Here is a 22,494-nt window from a genome sequence, read left to right as displayed (position 1 = left end):
GAATTGGTCGACATTTTCCACAAATTCTACGAATAGAAGCACGAATTTTCATATTTGTGACCCTCCAATTTGCTCATATTACATTTTGTTTCCTGAGACAGAGAGTCTGTTTCATCTGTGATTCTCGATCCCTATCGGATGTTCAAAAGGTGATTCAATCGTTTGAAGATTTGTTGCTAAGTCTATATATTATACGTCCTTTGGTTAAATCATAAGCACTTAATTCGACCTTGACCCTATCTCCTGGTAGTATTCGTACGGAATTACGTCGAATCCTACCCGAAATATGAGTCAGAATCTGACATCCATTATCTGTCAGAACTCGAAACATACCGTTGGGGAGTGATTCAGTAACCAAACCTTCCGCATGGATCAGATTCTGTTTCTTCATCGAATCTCCTCCTCTTTTGATTCAAAAACTTGACTAACGTGCTTGGATGAAGATGAATGGTGTCTCGACTTGCTACGACTTTTCATACTATGGGGATATCTTACAGAATAAATATTTTTGGACAACATTTGGATTAATTACCATACATAACATAAAATTTCTCCTCCAATTTTTTTCTGTCGAGCTTCTCGATCCGTCAAAATTCCTTGGGAAGTAGAAAGAATTACGATCCCCATTCCACCTAGAACTTTTGGAATTTCTCGATAATTAGAATAAATTCTCAAACCAGGTTTGCTGGTACGCTTTGACGTGGTCATATATGTCCTTTTCTTCCTTCTCCGATATTTTGAAGTCGATATCAAAAAATATTTTTGGCCTTCCTGATGTTCCCTAACATCTTCTATAAAACCTTCTCGTAAAAGGATCCTTCCAATGTTCTTGGTAATATTAGTAGCTGTTACTCGAACCGTTCCTTTTTCTACCATGTCAGCGTTTCTTATAGAAGTAATTAGATTGGTAATAGTATCGTTACCCATGACGAACGAATTCTTAGGAATTCCTGGTCTCGATATAAAAGGCATGTTCGATCTTCTTTGAGGAATATGCCTGAGGTGCAATGAATTTAATTGATCCATGTACCATTTGATGAACCTTAAGTCAAAGATTCTTACAAGATCTATCAGTACTTATAATACTTCGGGAGCCAATGAAACTATTTTCGTGAAATTCAATTGTCTCAATTCCTGAGCAACCGGACCAAAAACTCGAGTTCCTTTTGGATTTCCTTCCTGATCAATGACAACGGCTGCATTGTCATCAGATCGTATCATCATTCCATTGTCACGTTCAAATTCTTTACAGGTGCGTATAACTACGGCTCTAACTACTTCCGATTTTTCCAGGGGCATGTTAGGTACTGCTTCTTTAATTATAGCAATGATAACATCACCTATATGAGCGCATTTACGATTACTTGCTCCTAGAACTCGAATACACATTATTTTTCGGGCTCCACTGTTATCCGCTATATTCAAATAAGTTTGAGACTGAATCATTTTTCCTCCAAAATATTTTTTACCTCGGCAGATAACATGAAAAAAAAAGGAAGAGTTCTTACGAACTAGTAATCTTCTTCCACCAGAAATAACTCTTTGATTCTGTATGGATGGGTTGGGTTAAGTAGTAACAAATTGAGTACGTATAGGCATTTTGTATGCAGCTATTCTAGCAGCTGCTCTAGCGACGGTTTCGGATACTCCGCCCATTTCATAAAGTATTCGACCTGGTCTGATGACAGATACCCAATATTCGGGAGATCCTTTCCCGGAACCCATACGTGTTTCTGCAGGTCTCATTGTAATAGGTTTGTCGGGAAATATACGTACCCATATTTTTCCGCCACGACGGGCATAACGATTAATCGTTCTTCGTCCGGCTTCTATCTGCCCAGATGTGATCCAAGCGGGTTCAAGTGCTTGAAGAGCGAATCTACCGAAACAAATGCGATTGCCGCGGTAAGATACTCCTTTCATTCTTCCCCTATGTTGTTTACGAAATTTTGTTCTTTTTGGGTTATAGTCGATGGTTAATAGTATTTTGATCCCATCTCTAATCCAGAACCGGACATGAAAGTTTCTTCTCATCCGGCTCCTCGTGAATAATCAATGTGTAGATAAATGAGTCTATATCTATGCATTACACATATTGTATATAGAATCTAATTTACAGGACGAATAACTCTTAAATTTCCATCCAATGTCTTAATAAAGAATTTCACAGGCGAATATTTACTCTTCCAGTATTTGCTCCATGGGGTCGACTTACCTATAGACTCCAATGAGATTAATTGGTTTTTGGTTTATTTCGCCATCCTATCCAATGAATGATTAAGATTCCTATATGATCTTATGCAGTCATAGGTTCCATCGTTCCATAGCTTCTATCTAAATGCCCAGGTCTTCCCTCCGCAATGGAGCTTTCTTTTCATCTGTTACGGAATCAATTTCCTTAGTTTCCATTGACCCGAAGCTCTTTCTCCTTCATAAACTGAATTCCTTCAATCTTGCTTGAATGAATCAGGATGATTCTTATGCTTTATCACACTGCTTTTTGGAGGGTAGTTAATGAACCATACAATATTGGGAGAATATTTCTCCTTTTTCTTCTTTTTCCGCATTACCAAACACCTTTCTCGCTTCACGAGAGATCAAACATTTTTTCTCTCCTGGAAGAAAGTATTTACGAGGTGATAGTATCTACCCATAGTTATTGGATCTTGGCAATATGAAGCAATGAGTTAGTCTCTAGTTTATTTATAGAGACCAATCCGTTCTTATTTCGAGTTCTCCATAACATAACTTCGGAAAAGAATGAAAAGCTCGATTCCAACGAGTCGCACACTAAGCATAGCACGGTTCCAAAATGGTAAATCTAATTTCTATTCGATCTGATAGAATTGATGATCCATGATCGGGCAGATTGGAAAAAAAAGACCAATTATTCCTACTCTTCTAAAATCCAAATTTTTATCCCTAAAACTCCATAGATGGTTTTAACCGGATAATAACAATAATCAATCCTAGCCCGAATTGTCTGTAGGGGAACCCTACCTCCCCTGTCCCATTCGACCCGGGCAATTTCCTTTCCATCGAGACGTCCTGCAATTTGGATCTGAATACCTTCTACCTCTTCCCGTTCAGCCAGTTCAATAGCTTTCTTCATTGTTTTTCTGAATGGAACTCTCTTCTCTAGTTGTAGGGCAATATACTCTGCAAGAATATTAGGTTTTCTATAGGGTTTCGCAACTTTTTCTATAGCAATGTGAAGTTTTCGGTCCACAGAATCGAGCATATTTAGTACATCGTTTCTTAATTTTTCAATTCCTTGACCCCTACCTTCTATTAACAACAAGTTGGGAAATCCAATATAGATTTTGACCTTAATCAAATCGATCTTTCTGCGAATCTCTACACGTGCAATTCCTCCATAATTCGAGGAGCTCTTTATATGCGTTCGTACATAGTTTTCAATGCAAGTACGTATTTTTTGATCTTCTCGGAGATCTTTGGAATAATTCCTTTGTTGTGCGAACCAATGGGAACGCTCATTTTGAGTTACACCAAGTCTAAAACCAAGTGGATTTATTTTCTGCGCCATACATATCCTTTTTTTCGGGATTCTATTGACATAATCGGATCATTCGATCTGGAGATTTCCTCCGATACAATAGTTATATGACAAGTGGGTTTCTGTATTGGATAACCGCGTCCCTGAGCTCTAGGTTGAATCCTTTTAAAAACAGCACCCTCATTCACTTCGACTCTACCAACGAGTAAATTGGCTTTGTTCAAACCCATATTGTGATTTGCATTCGCCGCCGCAGAATGAATTAATTGTGATATGGGATAACAGGCCCCATAAGGCATCAGTTCCAATATCATAAGTGCTTGTCCATATGAACGACCACGAATTTGATTAATTACTCTACGCGCTTTATGAGCAGACATACGTATATTTCTCGCCAAAGCTCGTATCTCTGGACCTGGACTATTATTTCCCATTGACTCCATCCTCCCTAATGAATGACAAGTCTTTCTCAATTAACGACGAGATTTCTTATCGTTTCTTGCATGTCCCTGAAAAAGTAGGGTAGGTGCAAATTCCCCCAATTTGTGGTCTACCATACGATCTGTTACATAAATGGGTAAATGTTCCCTCCCATTATGAACAGCAATTGTATGACCGATCATTGCGGGTACAATGACGGATGCCCGGGACCAAGTAACTATTATCTTCTTTTCTTCTTTTATGTTTAGATTTTTAATTTTCCTCAATGAATGATTAGCCACAAAAGGATTTTTTTTCAGTGAACGTGCCATGATCAATTACCTTTCTTTCCTTTTTTTTTTATGGATATCCAACCATTCTTACTCACGTCGACGAAGGATTGAAGCATCACTGTATCTATTTCTCTTCCGACTTTTCTTTCCAAGTGCACTATAGCCCCAGGGGGTCACAGGTTTTTTCCTGCCAATTGGGGTTCTTCCTTCCCCACCTCCATGAGGATGGTCTACAGGGTTCATAGCTACTCCTCTTACCTCAGAACGCTTACCCAACCAACGTTTAGCTCCGGCTTTACCGAAACTTCTATTGTTTGCAGTGATATTACCCACTTGTCCAATTGTGGCTGAGCAGTTCTCAGATATTAAACGAACTTCTCCAGATGGTAATCTTAATGTGGCCGATCGATCTTCTTTTGCGATCAGTTCTGCTACAGCACCTGCCGCTCTAGCCAATTGTCCACCCTTTCCAAGTGTTATTTCTATGTTGTGTATAGCCGTGCCTAAGGGCATATTGGTTGAAGTAGACTCTTATTCCGATGAATAAAAATCCCTTCCCAAACTGTACAAGCCTCTCTCAGGGCATACAGCTTTCTGGATGTATATTATATTCACATATATTGAATAAATATAATCGAGATGAGAAGGAGCATCTATTGTATTCTCTATGTCCCGATTCTCTACATCCTAGGTCTCTCTATTCCATCATCTGGCTTATATTCTTTATGTAGCATTCAGAATGAATGACTTTATCAAATTACGCTAATACTTTCGTATGTTATGGATAACGTAGGAGGCATATTAAACATCTTTTTCTCTTCTCTCTCTTTTTACTTTTTTCCTCTCCCCATCTTTTTATTTTGGGAATTACTACCACTGTCCAGCTCCGAATCCGCCTCTGACCATCAGATCAAATGTGAGTAACTTGTCTTTTTAGAGGGTGCCTCTATCCCATTTTGTTCATGCTTCGGACAAACAATCAGGTCCTCTCCATATTATTATATCTTCGGAACCAATGATCCGATATGAACAATTTTTGAATCCAATCACCTGCTGTCATTTATCCTCAGTTTCCCTTTGGGGTTCGTCCCGTAAAAGTGTCCTAGTTGGATCAGTGATAGATTTATAGGTTTCGCTGTAAACCCAATCGGTTGCTTCCGATCACGTAAATTAATAATTCAAACCGCACTCAGAGGTAGGGCATTTCCTATTGATATAGGAGCTTTTGGACCAGAAAGAATAGTATCTCCAATCATGACCCCTCTGGGATGCAGAATATACATCTTATCGCCATTCTTGTAATGCACCTTGCAAATGTATGCACTTCTATTAGGGTCGTATTCTATGGTTACAATTTCTCCTGATATGTGTTCCTTATTCCGTCGAAAATCAATTTGACGATACAGACGCTTGTGACCCCCTCCCCTGTGTCTTGCGGTAATAATTCCTCTTCCATTACGACCTTTCCCACAATGATGTTGTCCAGAGGTCAATTTCTTCTGCGGGTCCAACTGCACTCTTCCATCGAAACCTGATACAGATCTATTGCGTGTATCCGGAGTTAAAATTCTATATGAACGGATGGCCATTTAGTTTCAAATTTGAAATCTTATTGTTCTGAAAAGAGTGGAATAGAATCACCGGTTCTAAGTGTAATAATCACACGTTTACAACGTATTGGATGTCCTATCATTGACACTCTCTTTCCTCCTTTTTCAGGGAGGCGATAGCTGTTCATAGCTATTACTTTAACATCGAAGAAATTTTCAATCCAATTTTTAATCTTTGTTTTGTTCGATTGCGAATCGACGTTAAAAGTATATTGGTTCCTTTCCAATAGACGAATACTTTTCTCCGTAAGTACTGGATATTTCACTTCATCCATAAATTTTTTCCCTCCTTTTCTTCTTTTTTTTCCCGTAAAGCCTGTAGCTATTATTATATCGGATCATATACCAATTTAATTATACAGATATATCATAGTTTAGGTATGGAAGTTATGCACGAACGTAATGCTCACAACTTTCCTCTGGATCTAGCCGCTGTTGAATCTATTTCAATAGGTGGATAATACTCTGATGGATTGTTATCGTGTATTGCTTAATTGAAGCATACCAAGCCTTTCATTCATTTTATTGAAAGGCTTGGTATGCTTCAATTGTATTGTTTGGTGTTATTCTTCATACTTCTTCCCATTCCATCAATAATGGATATGTGCAGTTCCCCTGCATCCAGCAGGAATTGAACCCGCGAGTTCGCCAATTATGAGTTGGGCGCTTTAACCATTCAGCCATGGATGCTGGATAAAGATCATCAACATATTCATTCTATAATATGAGTATAGACTCAGATCTAAAATTGGGTAGTTCGGGATTGGGACCCATTTACATTCTTTCTCTCATACTTGATTCATGTCAAATATTCTCAATAGACATTCAAATAACATTTCATTTCATTGAATTAATTTGATAATAAGCCATGGACGAAACAAAATATGTGAATCAATTAGAATTGATTGTATTTATTGTTCGGTCCTTTGGTCTTCCACTCATGGTGGGTGGGATAATAATGAAGAAGTTGACGTAAAAATATAAGAATTTGATCTATTTCAAAGGAGTATATTCATGTTCCTATTTCCCTAATATAATACTTTCTGGCTGGATATTTTCATTAATATATAGTCTCATTCCTACCTATTCTTGCATCCTTTATTTCCAGAGCTTTGGCTCCCATTGGTCAAGAACCGGACTACTAGTTACGAATCAAGTATCGAACCAATGGGAAGATACTTGGATCCGATCTAAGATCATTATATGTTCGCTCCAGTTCTTGTTGTTCTTGATGTTGGAACAGTCTCCCTTTCTCTATGGGCTATGAGTTCTAGTATACAGGGTATATCTGCATTTATAGGAGCTTCAATTCTCGTGCTTATTTTCATCGTTGGTTCAGTCCATGCGTGGCGAAGAGGAACATTGGAATGGTCCTTAATTTCCGAGTGGGGGAGGGAAGTACAAAATGACATAAAGCCAATGATGAATCCTATGAAGTTACCTTTACTCGATCAAACAATTTTGAATCCAGATATTTAAACTACCCCAAACGATCTGTCGAACGAATTGGGCCAGACTCTCCAGTTTATGAACGCTCCTTTACAGTATTAATTGTGGTTTCATCAAATTCGCTTCATTAATAGATTCGCGATTCGACTCCGATCGTTACGGTCCGGTACCAAGATCTGGACCTAGACGAGCTTACCTCATTATAACAGCGGGGACTGTGACCATGAAAAAGGCTCCTTCTGTAGTGATATTTCAAATGCGGAACCAAAATATGTAGTTGCCCTGGAGCATGTACTATCACAGAGAAATGTTTGGTACAGATTATTATAGTACCGTTCGCAAAGTAGATAAGTTAATTCCTGTGGATGTCTATTCGCCAGATTGCCCACCTGAACCAGAGGCTATTATAGATGCTATAACGAAACTTCGTGAAAGAAAAGATAGTTCGATGGATATATGAGGCCCGAACTCCAACAAGGAAAGAATAAAATATTTCACTATAAATCATAGGGATCATCATATTGGATCCAGTATTCATACTAGAAACTATGGTCAAAAGTTATTACATCAATCTTATGAACCTCAATTCGAATCTACTTTCGAGATACCCTCTGCAACGTTTGGATCTACTTCAACTCTGCAATTATAGATCTATCATTGGGATAATCTATCCCATTTCGATTCGGATGGAATAGGATGAATAGATTCCGACTAGTGCCGAATTATCAGTCCCACCGTCAAATCTTGACTTCTGAGTTCTCGATCCTACTTTTTTATATGTACAGAGTATCGTGATTCAATTGGAACGGACAGAGAGGGACAATATGAGCAAAGAAGAGGGAGAGAACAGATTGATCCATCTATCTATTTTGATCGGGGTGTCTCCGTATGTAGATATACATCTAGATAGAATAGATTTAGATAGATGGATATGGAGACATGGATATTTACATCTTGCCAGGAACCAGATTTGAACTGGTGGCACGAGGATTTTCAGTCCTCTGCTCTACCAACTGAGCTATCCCGGCTCTTCCCTGTGGATCATCCTGGTACAGGGTTTTAACTTGTGTCAACTAAAAAGAAGTAAAAAGGTATTTTTACTAGTTTTTAGAATGATCTTTATTATTTTCGATCTGGAAGTCACTAATATGATAAAAATGGACTGCAATTGAATAATTTCAAAATGATCTAATCTATGTAGATCATATATCACAAAATCAATTGATCATATGATCAGCTTATTAACAGATCAACTCAACTGGTCATAAGATGGATGAAAAGATTCATGTTCTAATTTCTTCTCTTCATGAAAAAAAAATAGCGAGGTAAAAGAATCGAGAAATTAGAATGGATTCGAACCAATGGAATTGGAGAAGATAGATCAGTCCGTTCGGGAACGAACCTGGGTGGGGATAGAGGGACTTGAACCCTCACGGTCTATAAAGCCAACGGATTTTCCTCCTACTGCAATTTGCATTGTTGTTTACATTGACATGTAGAATTGGACTCTATCTTTATCCTCGTCCAACCATTTATTCCAAAAAATAATTAAATTATTCATCTAGAGTAGATAAGTTCATAATTGGATTACTTAATGTCAAATCAGTACTTCAACTCGAATCTGGCATCTATCTTATGAATAAAATGCTTGGAACGAGTTCTGATCGCCAGTTTTGTCTGATGTTATATAACATCTCTCTCCATTTTTGAGGTGTAAATAGATCGTTCTATAACTACAGTAACTACAGTATTGGACCAAATGAGATTCATTCGTTAGAATAGCTTCCATTGAGTCTCTGCACCTATCCCCTTCCTATCTTAGGAGAAGAAACATTGTCTTCATGAACCGGATTTGGCTCAGGATTACCCATTCAAAATATCCCAGGGTTCCCTGGATTTGGAAGCTATCACTTGGTAGGTTTCCATACCAAGGCTCAATTCGATCAAGTCCGTAGCGTCTACCAATTCCGCCATATCCCCTTCTCGAAGAACAAGATCATACCTTGATCTAATCCTATTATGTAATATCCATCAGCATTATTCATTGGATATTTGCTCAATATTGGGTGGGAGAAATATCCTCCCCTACTCCCCTACTCCCCTTCTCTCCCCTTCTCTATCTCTACCCCAATCGAATATGACTGGGAATCATTATATTATTTATCCATTTGAAATGCAATGTTATTATCCTCCCCTAGTCGATTTGGAAGAGTGAGTAAAACGATCGATATCAATTGACCCTTACTTCTCCTTTCTTTCCCTTGAAAGAATCTACATTCAAACAATGTTCCGTTGTAATCGTAATCTGGATTGCGTCATTGAATCTGATTCGCGCTATAATCGTTAGGATTCCAAAGGAATCTATGGATCTCACCCCAATGAAATGGGGAGTGATATTCCATCGAGCCTGCTTAGCTCAGAGGTTAGAGCATCGCACTTGTAATGCGATGGTCATCGGTTCGATCCCGATAGCTGGCTCTTTTCCGTTCCGTTCCGTTCCTCTCATTTCCATAATCCACAAAGTTTTGTTAGGATCAAGATGGAATGGAGAATACTCTTACGATCGTTCGTCGGGTCCGTCATGCCATGATCATTTACTCCCAACTAGGAACGGGATGAATGAAATGATTGGAGCTATTAGGATCAATAACAAATTGGAGAAAGATCTTCGTTTTCCATATAAAAGAATTCCAGTAGTACTCATACGGGTTATACTATTCTTTCTTCTTTCTAGCACTATTTGTTAATTGAATAAGGAGTTTCTATGTCCCGTTATCGGGGACCTCGTTTAAAAATAATACGTCGTCTGAAAACTTTACCAGGTCTCACTAGTAAAAGACCCAAAAACAGAAAGGATTCTATGAACCGGTCTTCTTCCAGGAAAATATCTCAATATCGTATCCGGCTAGAAGAAAAACAGAAATTGCGTTTTCATTACGGACTAACAGAGCGACAATTGCTGAAATATGTTCGTATTGCTAGAAGAGCCAAAGGCTCAACGGGTCAGGTCCTATTGCAATTACTTGAAATGCGTTTGGATAATATTCTTTTTCGATTGGGTATGGCTCCCACCATTCCCGGAGCTAGACAATTAGTGAATCATGGACATATCCGGGTCAATGACCATATGGTAGATATACCAAGTTACCCTTGCAAACCTCAAGATGTGATTACTATAAGAGATCAACAAAGATTGAGAGCTATCATTAAGAAGAATATAGATCTGTTCCAGAGGGATAAATTGCCAAATCATTTGACTTTTCATTCCTTACAATATAAAGGATTCATCAATCAAATAATAGATAGTAAATGGATCAATTTGAAGATTAATGAATTGCTGGTCGTAGAGTATTATTCCCGTCAAGCTTGAATCGAGAATGAAATGAAAGAGAGGGGTGGGTTGGTTGCTGGGCATCTGGAAATTATGTTCTTCTCCCTTCTTTTTCCCTTCCCCGAAGGAGACATTTTATAATCCTTACGTACGTTACTTGTTATCCGCGATACTTTTTTTTTATTGCTTCTTAAAATAGTCTTTACTTTTCCCATACCACGAACCGATGTTCGTTCTATTTTCTCTATTACAAATAGAGGTAGATTGATCCTGGAATTAGGAAATAGTCCTATTGGGATTCAATAGATTGGAAAAACAATGGATGAGAAGAAAATAGATAGTAGGGCGAAGATACGGAAAGAGAGGGATTCGAACCCTCGGTAAGCAGAAGCCTACATAGCAGTTCCAATGCTACGCCTTGAACCGCTCGGCCATCTTTCCTATGAGATCTCTTGGTTCTAATTAATAAAATGAGTCAATAGCAACTTCCTTACGAAACGAATTCTTTTTGTTCGGGTACGAACAGTTCAATCTTTCGGAAATAAATAGATAATAAATAAGGTAATGATTCAATCCCCCCCCGGAAAGACGAAAGGACATTTTTTACAACTTCCTCTTATTTTAGGAAATCCTCAATCATCCCGGTTAATCCGACGTATTCGGATCGCCTAATCAAGAATTTAAGACAGATTAACTGATCCATTCCATATTATGATAATATATAGATCTGTAGTGATCATCTTATCAATTGTATAAGAACTAATTCTTTGGCAATGATCCTGTGTCATGATGACTATATTTTCCCGATATTCTTTTATCTATATGGATAAAGCACACAATTGCTGGGTAGGCATTTCATCCTCATTATGCAATGCTCGATCGTTTAACTCTTTCTTTGTTCGGATCATAATCGAACTGGACTTCCCGAGTTTACCCAATCTATTATTCTTTCAATACGAGCCTTTTTCCATTATTATTCATGTTACTAATGAACAATTATTCAATTTATTCCCTATCTATTCTAATTTTAAAGAATAGATTGGAATAGATTGGAATAGATTGGAATAGATAGAATGAGAACATATTTACGATTGTAAGGAAATCCATTTTATGGTATTGTGCACCAGAAAAAAATTTCGTTCATGGAATCATTTGCGTAAGGGAATGAAGGAAATTATCAAATCTGTAATTGACTATGCCTAGATCTCAGAGAAATGACAATTTTATTGATAAGACCTTCACAATTGTAGCAGATATATTATTGCGAATAATCCCGATGGCTCCGGGGGAGAAAGAAGCATTTACCTATTACAGAGATGGTGTGATTTGATATTTTTTCCGTTCTTCTTTTTTGGGGAAAGAAAAGGTAAGGTATTCGGGAATAAAAATTGGGTAAAATAAAACTTACGCTCAGTGAAGGTGAGTTCTGGAGATAGAACAATTCCTTCTGTCGTGTATCCCCGGTCAATGCACCTTTAGATGCTTTCATCTCCTGAGGATTTTAGTACCGAGCGAAAGGTTACACCTATGCAATAGGCCTTGCTTGTATAGTTGAACCTATTTGATAGGCGCGCATGAGGGGAGAAAGCACTACGTATGGAAATCGACAACACAAAAGCTTCGTTATAGCCCATATGCATTACCCTTTTCTGAAGGGTAGTGAGAATGGTTGGGACAACAAACATCCATCTCGTTTGTACTTCGGATACCCTTATAATGGAACCATCGGAGATTGTTGAAGTGATTAATCCCCGGAGAATACAGGGCGTTAAGAACAAAGAAATTGTTAGAGGTTCCATTCCTAGTAGTAAGATCCTTGGTATTTGGAAAAGAATCTTTGCAAGAAGGATGGCTAGAGATTCATTGGAAATACACTAGCCCCTGTTAATTCATAATATTGGGTCAGAATCTTTTTTTTTTTTTTTTTCAATTCCACGGATTACTCCCCATATTACCTACTGTAAAGAAAGGAGGAGCCGTATGAGGTGGGAATCTCATGTACGGTTTTGAAGCGGAGATCATTTCAATGGAATGAACGACCGTAACGAATGTCAGCTCAATCGGAAGGGGAATATGCGGAAGCTTTACAAAATTATTATGAAGCTATGCGACTGGAAACTGATCCTTATGATCGAAGTTATATACTATATAATATAGGTCTTGTGCATACAAGTAATGGGGAACATACGAAGGCTTTGGAATATTATTTCCAAGCATTAGAACGGAACCCATCCTTACCACAAGCTCTTAATAATACGGCCTTGATCTGTCATTACGTGCGACTATCTGTACCATAGAATAACTTAGTTAATAACTGAGTAAGGACAAAAGAAAAGGCTTTCTACATATGCACCGTCCCAAGTAACGGTATTTTATCAGCTGTAGCGAAAAAAACTCTCATAGGAGCCCGAATATGAATAGATAGAGCCTAAATATTCCATGGATAATAAATTCAATTGATGATGGAAGCACCATAAAGATCAATTATTGAAAGAAGGTTCGGGCTGATACGATCAAATCTGCTCATTGACAAGAATCAGGAATCAACTTATGTAATAGAGTTGATCTACTAAGCTATTGAGCAGCGGTGTAGCATCAGATCCTAAAGATGTGAAGTACTCCAGCCAGAGAGTACTCTCCAAAAATTCTATACGGAACTGAGATAGTTACCTTGCAAAAAGACTTTGATTTGGACAATCAATCTGAAGTATAGAAAGAGATATACTTCATCTTTTTGAGGGTAGGAGAAAAGATAGAACCTGATCATTGAATTGATTGGAAGTTAAATCAGAAACTCATGTCATTGACTTTTTTTGGTCCTTTGGTTAATATGAACTCCCAATGAATCATCTCCAATTCTTTGGAAATTTTGGTAGAGGACTAAAGAATAGTGGATTGAGCCGTATGAGGTAGGAAACTCTCAAGTACGGTTCTGAGGGAAGAAAACTTTTCCAAGTTTACCTATCCCGACCGAGGAGAACAGGCCATTCGACAGGGAGATCCTGAAACTGCGGAGGCTTGGTTCGATCAAGCTGCTGAGTATTGGGAACAAGCTATAGCACTTGCTCCGGGCAATTACATCGAAGCACAAAATTGGTTAAAGATTACAGGACGCTTTGGAGAATGAGAGTTTCTATTATTGGGAAATCGTTTTCATTATTGAATATCTGACTCGAAATCAATGGGATTTTTCCAGAATATTCCCAAAAATTAGATTCTATTTCGTCGACATCTTATAGGAATATATTTACAATATAAAAAGAATACCTTTTCTGATTCTGGATTGTTGACGGATCTTCTTAATAGGGGTAAAATCCATCTGGCTGGATATTTTTTTCATTAATGATCCATGAATAACGATTTATAATGGATGGCCTTTTATATGGGACATACGGAGGAGTATCAATAGATGGATAAATAAATATATATATATATCCATATATACAGATATATTTATTTATCCATCTAGAAACGGTGTAGTGTAATAATCACCGTTGCTTTTTTAAAATTACAAAAAAAAGGCTTTTTCATGCAAAAAAGCCCGCGGTCCATTGAGCACCTCAAAAGATATGTCATAATAGAATTGAACACCTGCCTCAGATTGACTCCCGTATCATAGTCGCTCCAGTCATAAACTAGAAAATAAAGGGAGAAACGAGTTGAGATATATCTCTCGTAAGTTCACTAATTGCTATTGGCAGGTTTCTTATTATTTAAGTCCCGTCCGAAAAGAGGAGAATTCAATGACCATTCGTTCACCGGAACCAGAAGTAAAGAAAGTAAAGGTCGTAGTGGATAGAGATACTGTAAAAACATCTTTTGAAAAATGGGCCAAACCTGGTCATTTCTCAAGGACGCTAGCTAAAGGTCCTGATACTACCACTTGGATCTGGAACTTACATGCTGATGCTCACGATTTTGATAGCCATACTAATAATTTGGAAGATATTTCTCGCAAAATATTTAGCGCTCATTTTGGTCAACTAGCCATCATCTTTATTTGGCTAAGTGGGATGTACTATCACGGCGCTCGTTTCTCCAATTATGAAGCATGGCTGGCTGATCCCACTCACATCAAACCCAGTGCCCAAATAGTTTGGCCAATAGTAGGCCAAGAAATATTGAATGGGGATGTAGGTGGAGGTTTTCGAGGGATACAAATAACCTCTGGGTTCTTCCAGATTTGGCGAGCATCTGGAATAACCAGTGAATTACAACTTTACTGCACTGCAATTGGTGCATTGATCTTTGCAGCGTTAATGCTTTTTGCTGGTTGGTTCCATTATCACAAAGCTGCCCCAAAATTGGCTTGGTTCCAGGAAGTAGAATCCATGTTGAACCATCATTTAGCAGGGTTACTAGGACTTGGATCTCTATCTTGGGCAGGACACCAAATACATGTCTCTCTACCCATTAACCAACTTCTAGACGCTGGAGTGGATCCTAAAGAGATACCACTTCCTCATGAATTTATTTTCAATCGCGATCTTTTGGCTCAACTTTATCCCAGTTTTGCTAAGGGAGTGACCCCATTTTTAACCCTGAATTGGTCGGAATATTCAGACTTTTTGACTTTTCGTGGAGGATTAAATCCAGTAACGGGGGGTCTGTGGTTGACCGATACTGCGCATCATCATTTGGCTATTGCAGTTCTTTTCCTGATAGCCGGTCATATGTATAAGACCAATTGGCGCATTGGCCATAATCTCAAGGACCTTTTAGAAGCTCATAAAGGTCCATTTACGGGGGAGGGCCATAAAGGTCTTTACGAGATCTTAACTACCTCGTGGCATGCTCAGCTAGCTGTTAACCTAGCTATGTTAGGATCTTTAACTATTGTTGTAGCTCACCACATGTATTCGATGCCTCCCTACCCATACCTAGCTACTGATTATGGTACCCAACTCTCTCTGTTCACACATCATATGTGGATTGGTGGGTTTATCATAGTTGGCGCTGCTGCACATGCAGCGATTTTTATGGTAAGAGACTATGACCCGACTACTCAATACAACAATTTATTAGATCGCGTTCTTAGACATCGTGATGCAATTGTATCACACCTCAACTGGGTATGTATATTCTTAGGTTTCCATAGTTTTGGTCTGTATATTCATAATGATACTATGAGCGCTCTAGGACGTCCTCAAGATATGTTCTCAGATACTGCTATACAATTACAACCTATCTTTGCGCAATGGATACAAAACACTCATGCTTCAGCACCTGGTTCAACAGCTCCTGGTGCAACAGCGAGTACCAGCTTAACCTGGGGAGGTGGTGATTTGGTGACAGTAGGTTCCAAAGTGGCTTTGTTACCAATTCCATTAGGAACCGCGGATTTTTTGGTACATCACATTCATGCATTTACTATCCATGTGACTGTTTTAATCCTACTTAAAGGTGTTCTATTTGCCCGTAGCTCCCGTTTAATACCTGATAAAGCGAATCTGGGTTTTCGCTTTCCTTGTGATGGACCTGGTAGAGGAGGAACATGTCAAGTATCTGCCTGGGATCATGTCTTCCTTGGTTTATTCTGGATGTACAATGCAATTTCGGTAGTAATATTCCATTTCAGCTGGAAAATGCAGTCCGATGTTTGGGGTAATATAAGTGATCAGGGAGTGGTAACTCATATTACGGGAGGAAACTTTGCACAAAGTTCCATTACGATTAACGGGTGGCTCCGTGACTTTCTATGGGCACAAGCCTCTCAAGTGATCCAATCTTATGGTTCTTCATTATCTGCATATGGTCTTTTATTTTTAGGTGCTCATTTTGTTTGGGCCTTCAGTTTAATGTTCTTATTCAGCGGCCGTGGGTATTGGCAAGAACTCATTGAATCTATTGTTTGGGCCCATAACAAATTGAAGGTTGCTCCTGCTATCCAGCCCAGAGCCTTGAGCATTGTACAGGGACGTGCTGTAGGAGTAGCTCATTACCTTCTGGGTGGAATCGTCACAACATGGGCGTTCTTCCTGGCAAGAATTATTGCAATAGGATAAAGGCTAGGAGGATTTGAAAAGTATATGGCATCAAGATTTCCAAAGTTCAGCCAAGGCTTGGCTCAGGACCCAACTACTCGTCGTATTTGGTTCGGTATTGCGACCGCACATGACTTTGAGAGTCATGATGATATTACCGAAGAACGCCTTTATCATAAAATTTTTGCTTCCCACTTTGGTCAGTTGGCAATAATCTTTCTGTGGACCTCTGGTAATTTGTTCCATGTGGCTTGGCAAGGCAATTTTGAAGCATGGGTACGCGATCCCTTACATGTAAGACCCATTGCTCATGCAATTTGGGATCCTCATTTTGGTCAACCAGCTATAGAAGCCTTTACCCGAGGAGGTGCTCCCGGTCCGGTCAATATTGCTTATTCCGGTGTTTATCAGTGGTGGTATACCATTGGCTTACGCACTAACGAAGATCTTTATGCTGGAGCTCTTTTCTTGCTATTTCTTTCTGTCATCTTTTTAATAGCGGGTAGGTTACATCTACAACCTAAATGGAGACCAAGTGTTTCATGGTTCAAAAATGCCGAATCCCGTCTCAATCATCATTTGTCAGGACTCTTCGGAGTCAGTTCTCTAGCTTGGACAGGGCATTTAGTTCATGTCGCTATTCCTGAATCAAGGGGAGTGCACGTCAGATGGGATAATTTTTTGGATGTATTACCGCATCCCGAAGGTTTAGAACCGCTTTTCACAGGTCAGTGGAATCTCTATGCTCAAAATCCTGATTCTAGTAGTCACTTATTCGGTACCTCCCAAGGGGCGGGAACTGCTATTCTAACTTTTCTCGGAGGATTCCATCCACAAACTCAAAGTTTATGGCTGACTGATATGGCTCATCATCATTTAGCTATTGCACTTGTTTTTTCAATTGCTGGTCATATGTATAGAACCAACTTTGGGATTGGTCACAGTATGGAAGATATTTTGGAGGCACATGTTCCTCCAGGAGGCCTATTAGGACGCGGACATAAGGGTCTTTATAACACAATCAATAATTCTCTTCATTTTCAATTGGGTCTTGCTTTAGCTTCTTTGGGGGTTATAACTTCCTTGGTAGCTCAACACATGTATTCTTTACCCCCTTATGCATTCATAGCACAAGACTTCACCACCCAAGCTGCATTATATACTCATCATCAATACATTGCCGGGTTCATTATGACAGGAGCCTTTGCTCATGGAGCTATATTCCTCATTAGGGATTATAATCCGGAACAGAATAAGGATAATGTATTGGCGAGAATGTTGGAGCAGAAAGAAGCTATAATATCTCATCTTAGTTGGGTTAGTTTATTACTAGGTTTCCATACCTTGGGACTTTATGTCCATAATGATGTTATGCTTGCTTTCGGTACTCCAGAAAAACAAATCTTGATCGAGCCCATATTTGCTCAGTGGATACAATCTGCTCATGGTAAGACGTTATATGGTTTCGATATACTCCTATCTTCAACAAGTGGTCCATCATTCGATGCAGGTAAGAGCATATGGTTACCCGGTTGGTTAAATGCTATTAATGATAATAATAATTCATTGTTCTCAACAATTGGTCCTGGAGACTTTTTGGTTCATCATGCTATTGCTCTAGGTTTGCATACAACTACATTGATCCTAGTTAAAGGTGCTTTGGATGCGCGTGGTTCCAGGTTAATGCCAGATAAAAAAGATTTTGGTTATAGTTTTCCTTGCGATGGTCCGGGACGGGGTGGTACTTGCGATATCTCGGCCTGGGATGCTTTTTATTTAGCAGTTTTCTGGATGTTGAATACTATTGGATGGGTTACTTTCTATTGGCATTGGAAGCATATAACATTATGGCAGGGTAATGTAGCACAATTTAATGAGTCTTCCACTTATTTAATGGGATGGTCAAGAGATTATCTATGGTTAAATTCTTCACAACTTATTAATGGATACAATCCTTTTGGTATGAACAGTTTATCTGTTTGGGCGTGGATGTTCTTATTCGGGCATCTTGTTTGGGCTACTGGATTTATGTTCCTTATTTCCTGGCGTGGATATTGGCAGGAACTGATCGAAACTCTTGCATGGGCCCATGAACGCACGCCTTTAGCTAATTTAGTTCGATGGAGAGACAAGCCAGTAGCCCTTTCCATTGTTCAAGCACGATTAGTTGGATTAGCTCACTTTTCCGTAGGTTATATATTCACTTATGCAGCTTTTTTAATTGCCTCTACATCAGGTAAATTTGGTTAATTCTTCTTCATCAATTTCTCTGTGGGGTATTGTCATTGATACAATGACAATACCCCACAGAGAAAAAGTAATCAACATAATATTACTCCATCTAAAATCTGATCTATATTTTGATTCCTGGTAGGTAATAGTACCAACTGAACTATTATGGCGAGAAAGAGTCTCATTCAGAGAGAGAAGAAGAGACAAGCACTGGAACGGAAATATCATTTAATTCGTCAATCTTTGGAGGAAAAAAGCAAAGTGTCATCATTGGATGACAAATGGGAAATTCATAGAAAATTGCAATCTTCACCACGTAATAGTGCACCTACACGTCTCCATCGACGTTGTTCTTCGACTGGAAGACCTAGAGCCAACTATCGAGACTTTGGATTGTCCGGACACATACTCCGTGAGATGGCCCACGCATGTTTATTGCCCGGGATAAAAAAATCGAGTTGGTAGGAAAAGAAAAAAGTAATTGAAGTTTCTTGTGATAATGGGATATAGTACCCCTATCCCTATATAGGGATAGGGGTACTATATCCCATTATTGTTTTGTGTACCCATTCTGATTATGATATAAATCAATGGTGCGGAGTAGAGTAGTCTGGTAGCTCGCAAGGCTCATAACCTTGAGGTCACGGGTTCAAATCCTGTCTCCGCCAGACCAGAACATACGAAGTATTTTGGTCCGGAAAGGATTGCTCTCTCACTTATAAATTTATAATTGAATTATAAGTGAGGAAAAGAAACGATCAATACATGAACTATTCTTTTTCATATTCCATGTGAAGGGCGGGTAGCGGGGATCGAACCCGCATCTTCTCCTTGGCAAAGAGAAATTTTACCATTCAACCATACCCGCATTTCAATTATATGAATATCTATATATTCATATAATTGAAATGGAAAATACATATATGTTCAATCCCATTCGTAAGTAGATACCATTTTTGAATGGTCCAATTATTAATTCAATTACGGATATGGAAAACCCCTCCTCCTTGGGCCTGAAGTAAAAGGCCCTTCAGAAAAGCTATAAAGCCCTCCGGGAGGAGGGGGAGGGAGTGTGAACCTAAAACATCTAGAACATATCTAAGATATGAAAGAATTAAGGATACCTACAAAAAGGACTGATCCGATCCATAATGATACACCCGAAAATACAACATTTTTGCTACTTGACCAACCATCGGGAGAGGCAAGTGCAACAGGTACACCAATCACTAGTAAAAATGAAATAGCAATTAATGCAAACACAGCCGATTGGAAAGCAATAGTCATGGTTGTGATCTTACAAGCTCCCAACAGATTGAATAGACTATACCATCCGATCCCCAATTTTCAATTCTGATCAAATGCACTATGGAAAGGATTTGACCATAAATTGATCGAGCTTTCAAACTTTTTCAATTTGATATTTGAGTGTGAGAGGAGAGGGAAATTCGTTTCTTTTTTTTCCATTCCAGATGATGAAAAATCATCATATGTCACAGGTATAGTTGGTATCGACCCGACTTTATGCTTATAGTTAGGGATTATACGAAGGGGTAGAATAGAAGTTGTCCCCGGGAGAGATGGCCGAGTGGTTAATGGCTCCGGTCTTGAAAACCGGTATAGATAAAAAAACTATCGAGGGTTCGAATCCCTCTCTCTCCTTTTGTTTTTCAACAATTGCATTTACCGGTCCAATAAAAAAAAAAAAGAGAATAGCTCGGCTGTATATAGCCGAGCTACAAGGATCCAGTTGGAAAAAGAGTATTTGAAAAGACTCCTATCCCGCCGATATGGGAGATAGATGTAATGAAATTGAATCGATTTTTCTTCCATCTGGTTTGATCTATTGTTTCAGTTAAGAGGAGTCATGGAAAGGACAGGTTCGAAATCACGATCAATCCCTTTCTCAAATCCTGCTGCAGCTGCACGAGCCCTTCCCGCATGCCACAAATGACCTACGAAGAAGAAAAATCCTAGAACGAAATGGGAGGTGGATAACCAACTTCGGGGAGAGACATAATTCACCGCATTGATTTCGGTAGCTACACCACCCACAGAATTTAAAGAACCTAAAGGAGCATGAGTCATATATTCTGCTGAACGTCGTTCCTGCCAAGGCTGTATGTCTTTTCTCAACTTGCTCAGATCCAAACCATTAGGGCCCCTTAGGGGTTCCAACCAAGGAGCACGGAGATCCCAAAAACGCATCGTTTCCCCTCCAAAGATAATTTCTCCAGTCGGAGAACGCATAAGGTATTTACCTAAACCAGTAGGTCCTTGGGCAGACCCCACACTAGCTCCAAGACGTTGGTCTCTAACTAAAAAAGTAAACGCTTGAGCTTGAGAGGCTTCTGGGCCGGTGGGCCCATAAAATTCACTGGGATAAACGGTATTGTTGAACCAAACAAAACAACAAGCAATAAAACCAAAGAGGGATAGAGCCGCTAAACTATAGGACAAATAAGCTTCTCCGGACCATACGAATGCACGGCGAGCCCATGCAAAAGGTTTGGTTAAGATATGCCAGATACCACCGAAGATACAAATGGAACCTAACCATACATGTCCTCCAATTACATCTTCTAGATTGTCCACGCTAACGATCCATCCTTCTCCTCCGAAAGGAGATTTCAGTAAATAACCAAATATAGCACTTGGGTTAAGTGTCGGGTTCGTAATTTTTCTTACATCTCCACCGCCGGGAGCCCAAGTATCATATACACCTCCAAAATACAAAGCTTTTAGCACTGGAAGAAAAGCACCAACACCTAGCAAGATTAGGTGAATACCCAAAATTGTGGTCATTTTGTTTCTATCTTTCCATACATAGCCAAAGAATGGAAAAGATTCTTCTAAAGTTTCGGGTCCTATGAGTGCATGATAAATACCACCAAAACCTAAAACCGCAGAAGAAATTAAGTGAAGTACCCCAGATACAAAATATGGAAAAGTGTCCACGATTTCCCCACCAGGACCGACTCCCCATCCTAGAGTAGCTAGATGGGGAAGCAGAATCAATCCTTGTTCATACATAGGTTTTTCCGGTACGAAATGAGCCACTTCGAATAGGTTCATTGCTCCGGCCCAGAATACAATTAATCCGGCATGAGCCACGTGAGCCCCAAGCAATTTACCCGACAAATTGATAAGTCGGGCATTACCGGCCCACCAAGCGAAACCAGTGGTTTCTTGATCACGACCAGCTAAAGCTATAGTTCCATTAAAGAGCGTTTCCACGGGGTAGGACCTCCTCAGGGAATATAAGGTTTTCATGAGGCTGATCTTGAGCCGCCATCCAAGCACGAATACCTTCGTTCAGGAGAATATTTTTTGTGTAGAAAGTCTCAGATTCAGGATCTTCTGCTGCACGGATCTCCTGGGAAACAAAATCATAGGCACGTAAGTTTAGAGCTAGACCAACTACTCCAATGGCACTCATCCATAAACCGGTCACTGGCACAAATAACATGAAGAAATGTAACCAACGTTTATTGGAAAAAGCAAACCCAAAAAATCTGGGACCAGAAGCGGTTAGCAGTGACCATGGAATAAGTCTCTTCGGCTTGAGTCGGGTTTAAAAGCACGGAACGTATTTGCACCATCACCATCTTCAAATAAAGTATTTTCCACGGTATAGCACCATGAATATGCATAGAAG

General features: G+C 39.3%; 6 non-coding genes across 6 annotated transcripts; 3 read left to right on the top strand and 3 right to left on the bottom strand.

The window, feature by feature from the left end:
- Window positions 1–8,244: 8,244 nt before the first annotated feature.
- On the bottom strand, window positions 8,245–8,317 carry TRNAF-GAA (transfer RNA phenylalanine (anticodon GAA)). Its single transcript has one exon. It is a non-coding gene; the product is annotated as a tRNA-Phe (tRNA).
- A 1,377-nt stretch (window positions 8,318–9,694) lies between these two features.
- TRNAT-UGU (transfer RNA threonine (anticodon UGU)) lies at window positions 9,695–9,767 on the top strand. The gene has a single exon. It is a non-coding gene; the product is annotated as a tRNA-Thr (tRNA).
- A 1,207-nt stretch (window positions 9,768–10,974) lies between these two features.
- Window positions 10,975–11,061, bottom strand: TRNAS-GGA (transfer RNA serine (anticodon GGA)). Its single transcript has one exon. It is a non-coding gene; the product is annotated as a tRNA-Ser (tRNA).
- An 8,369-nt stretch (window positions 11,062–19,430) lies between these two features.
- TRNAM-CAU (transfer RNA methionine (anticodon CAU)) lies at window positions 19,431–19,504 on the top strand. Its single transcript has one exon. It is a non-coding gene; the product is annotated as a tRNA-Met (tRNA).
- A 129-nt stretch (window positions 19,505–19,633) lies between these two features.
- On the bottom strand, window positions 19,634–19,704 carry TRNAG-GCC (transfer RNA glycine (anticodon GCC)). The gene has a single exon. It is a non-coding gene; the product is annotated as a tRNA-Gly (tRNA).
- Window positions 19,705–20,410: 706 nt separating this feature from the next.
- On the top strand, window positions 20,411–20,498 carry TRNAS-UGA (transfer RNA serine (anticodon UGA)). The gene has a single exon. It is a non-coding gene; the product is annotated as a tRNA-Ser (tRNA).
- Window positions 20,499–22,494: the final 1,996 nt, after the last annotated feature.

This window comes from Pinus tabuliformis, chromosome 5_1, assembly GCF_031772625.1.
Source record: "Pinus tabuliformis cultivar Carrire ecotype Pingquan chromosome 5_1, CPIR1, whole genome shotgun sequence".
In the NCBI taxonomy this organism is placed as follows: Eukaryota; Viridiplantae; Streptophyta; class Pinopsida; order Pinales; family Pinaceae; genus Pinus; species Pinus tabuliformis.
This window is presented reverse-complemented; position numbering and strand designations above follow the sequence as displayed.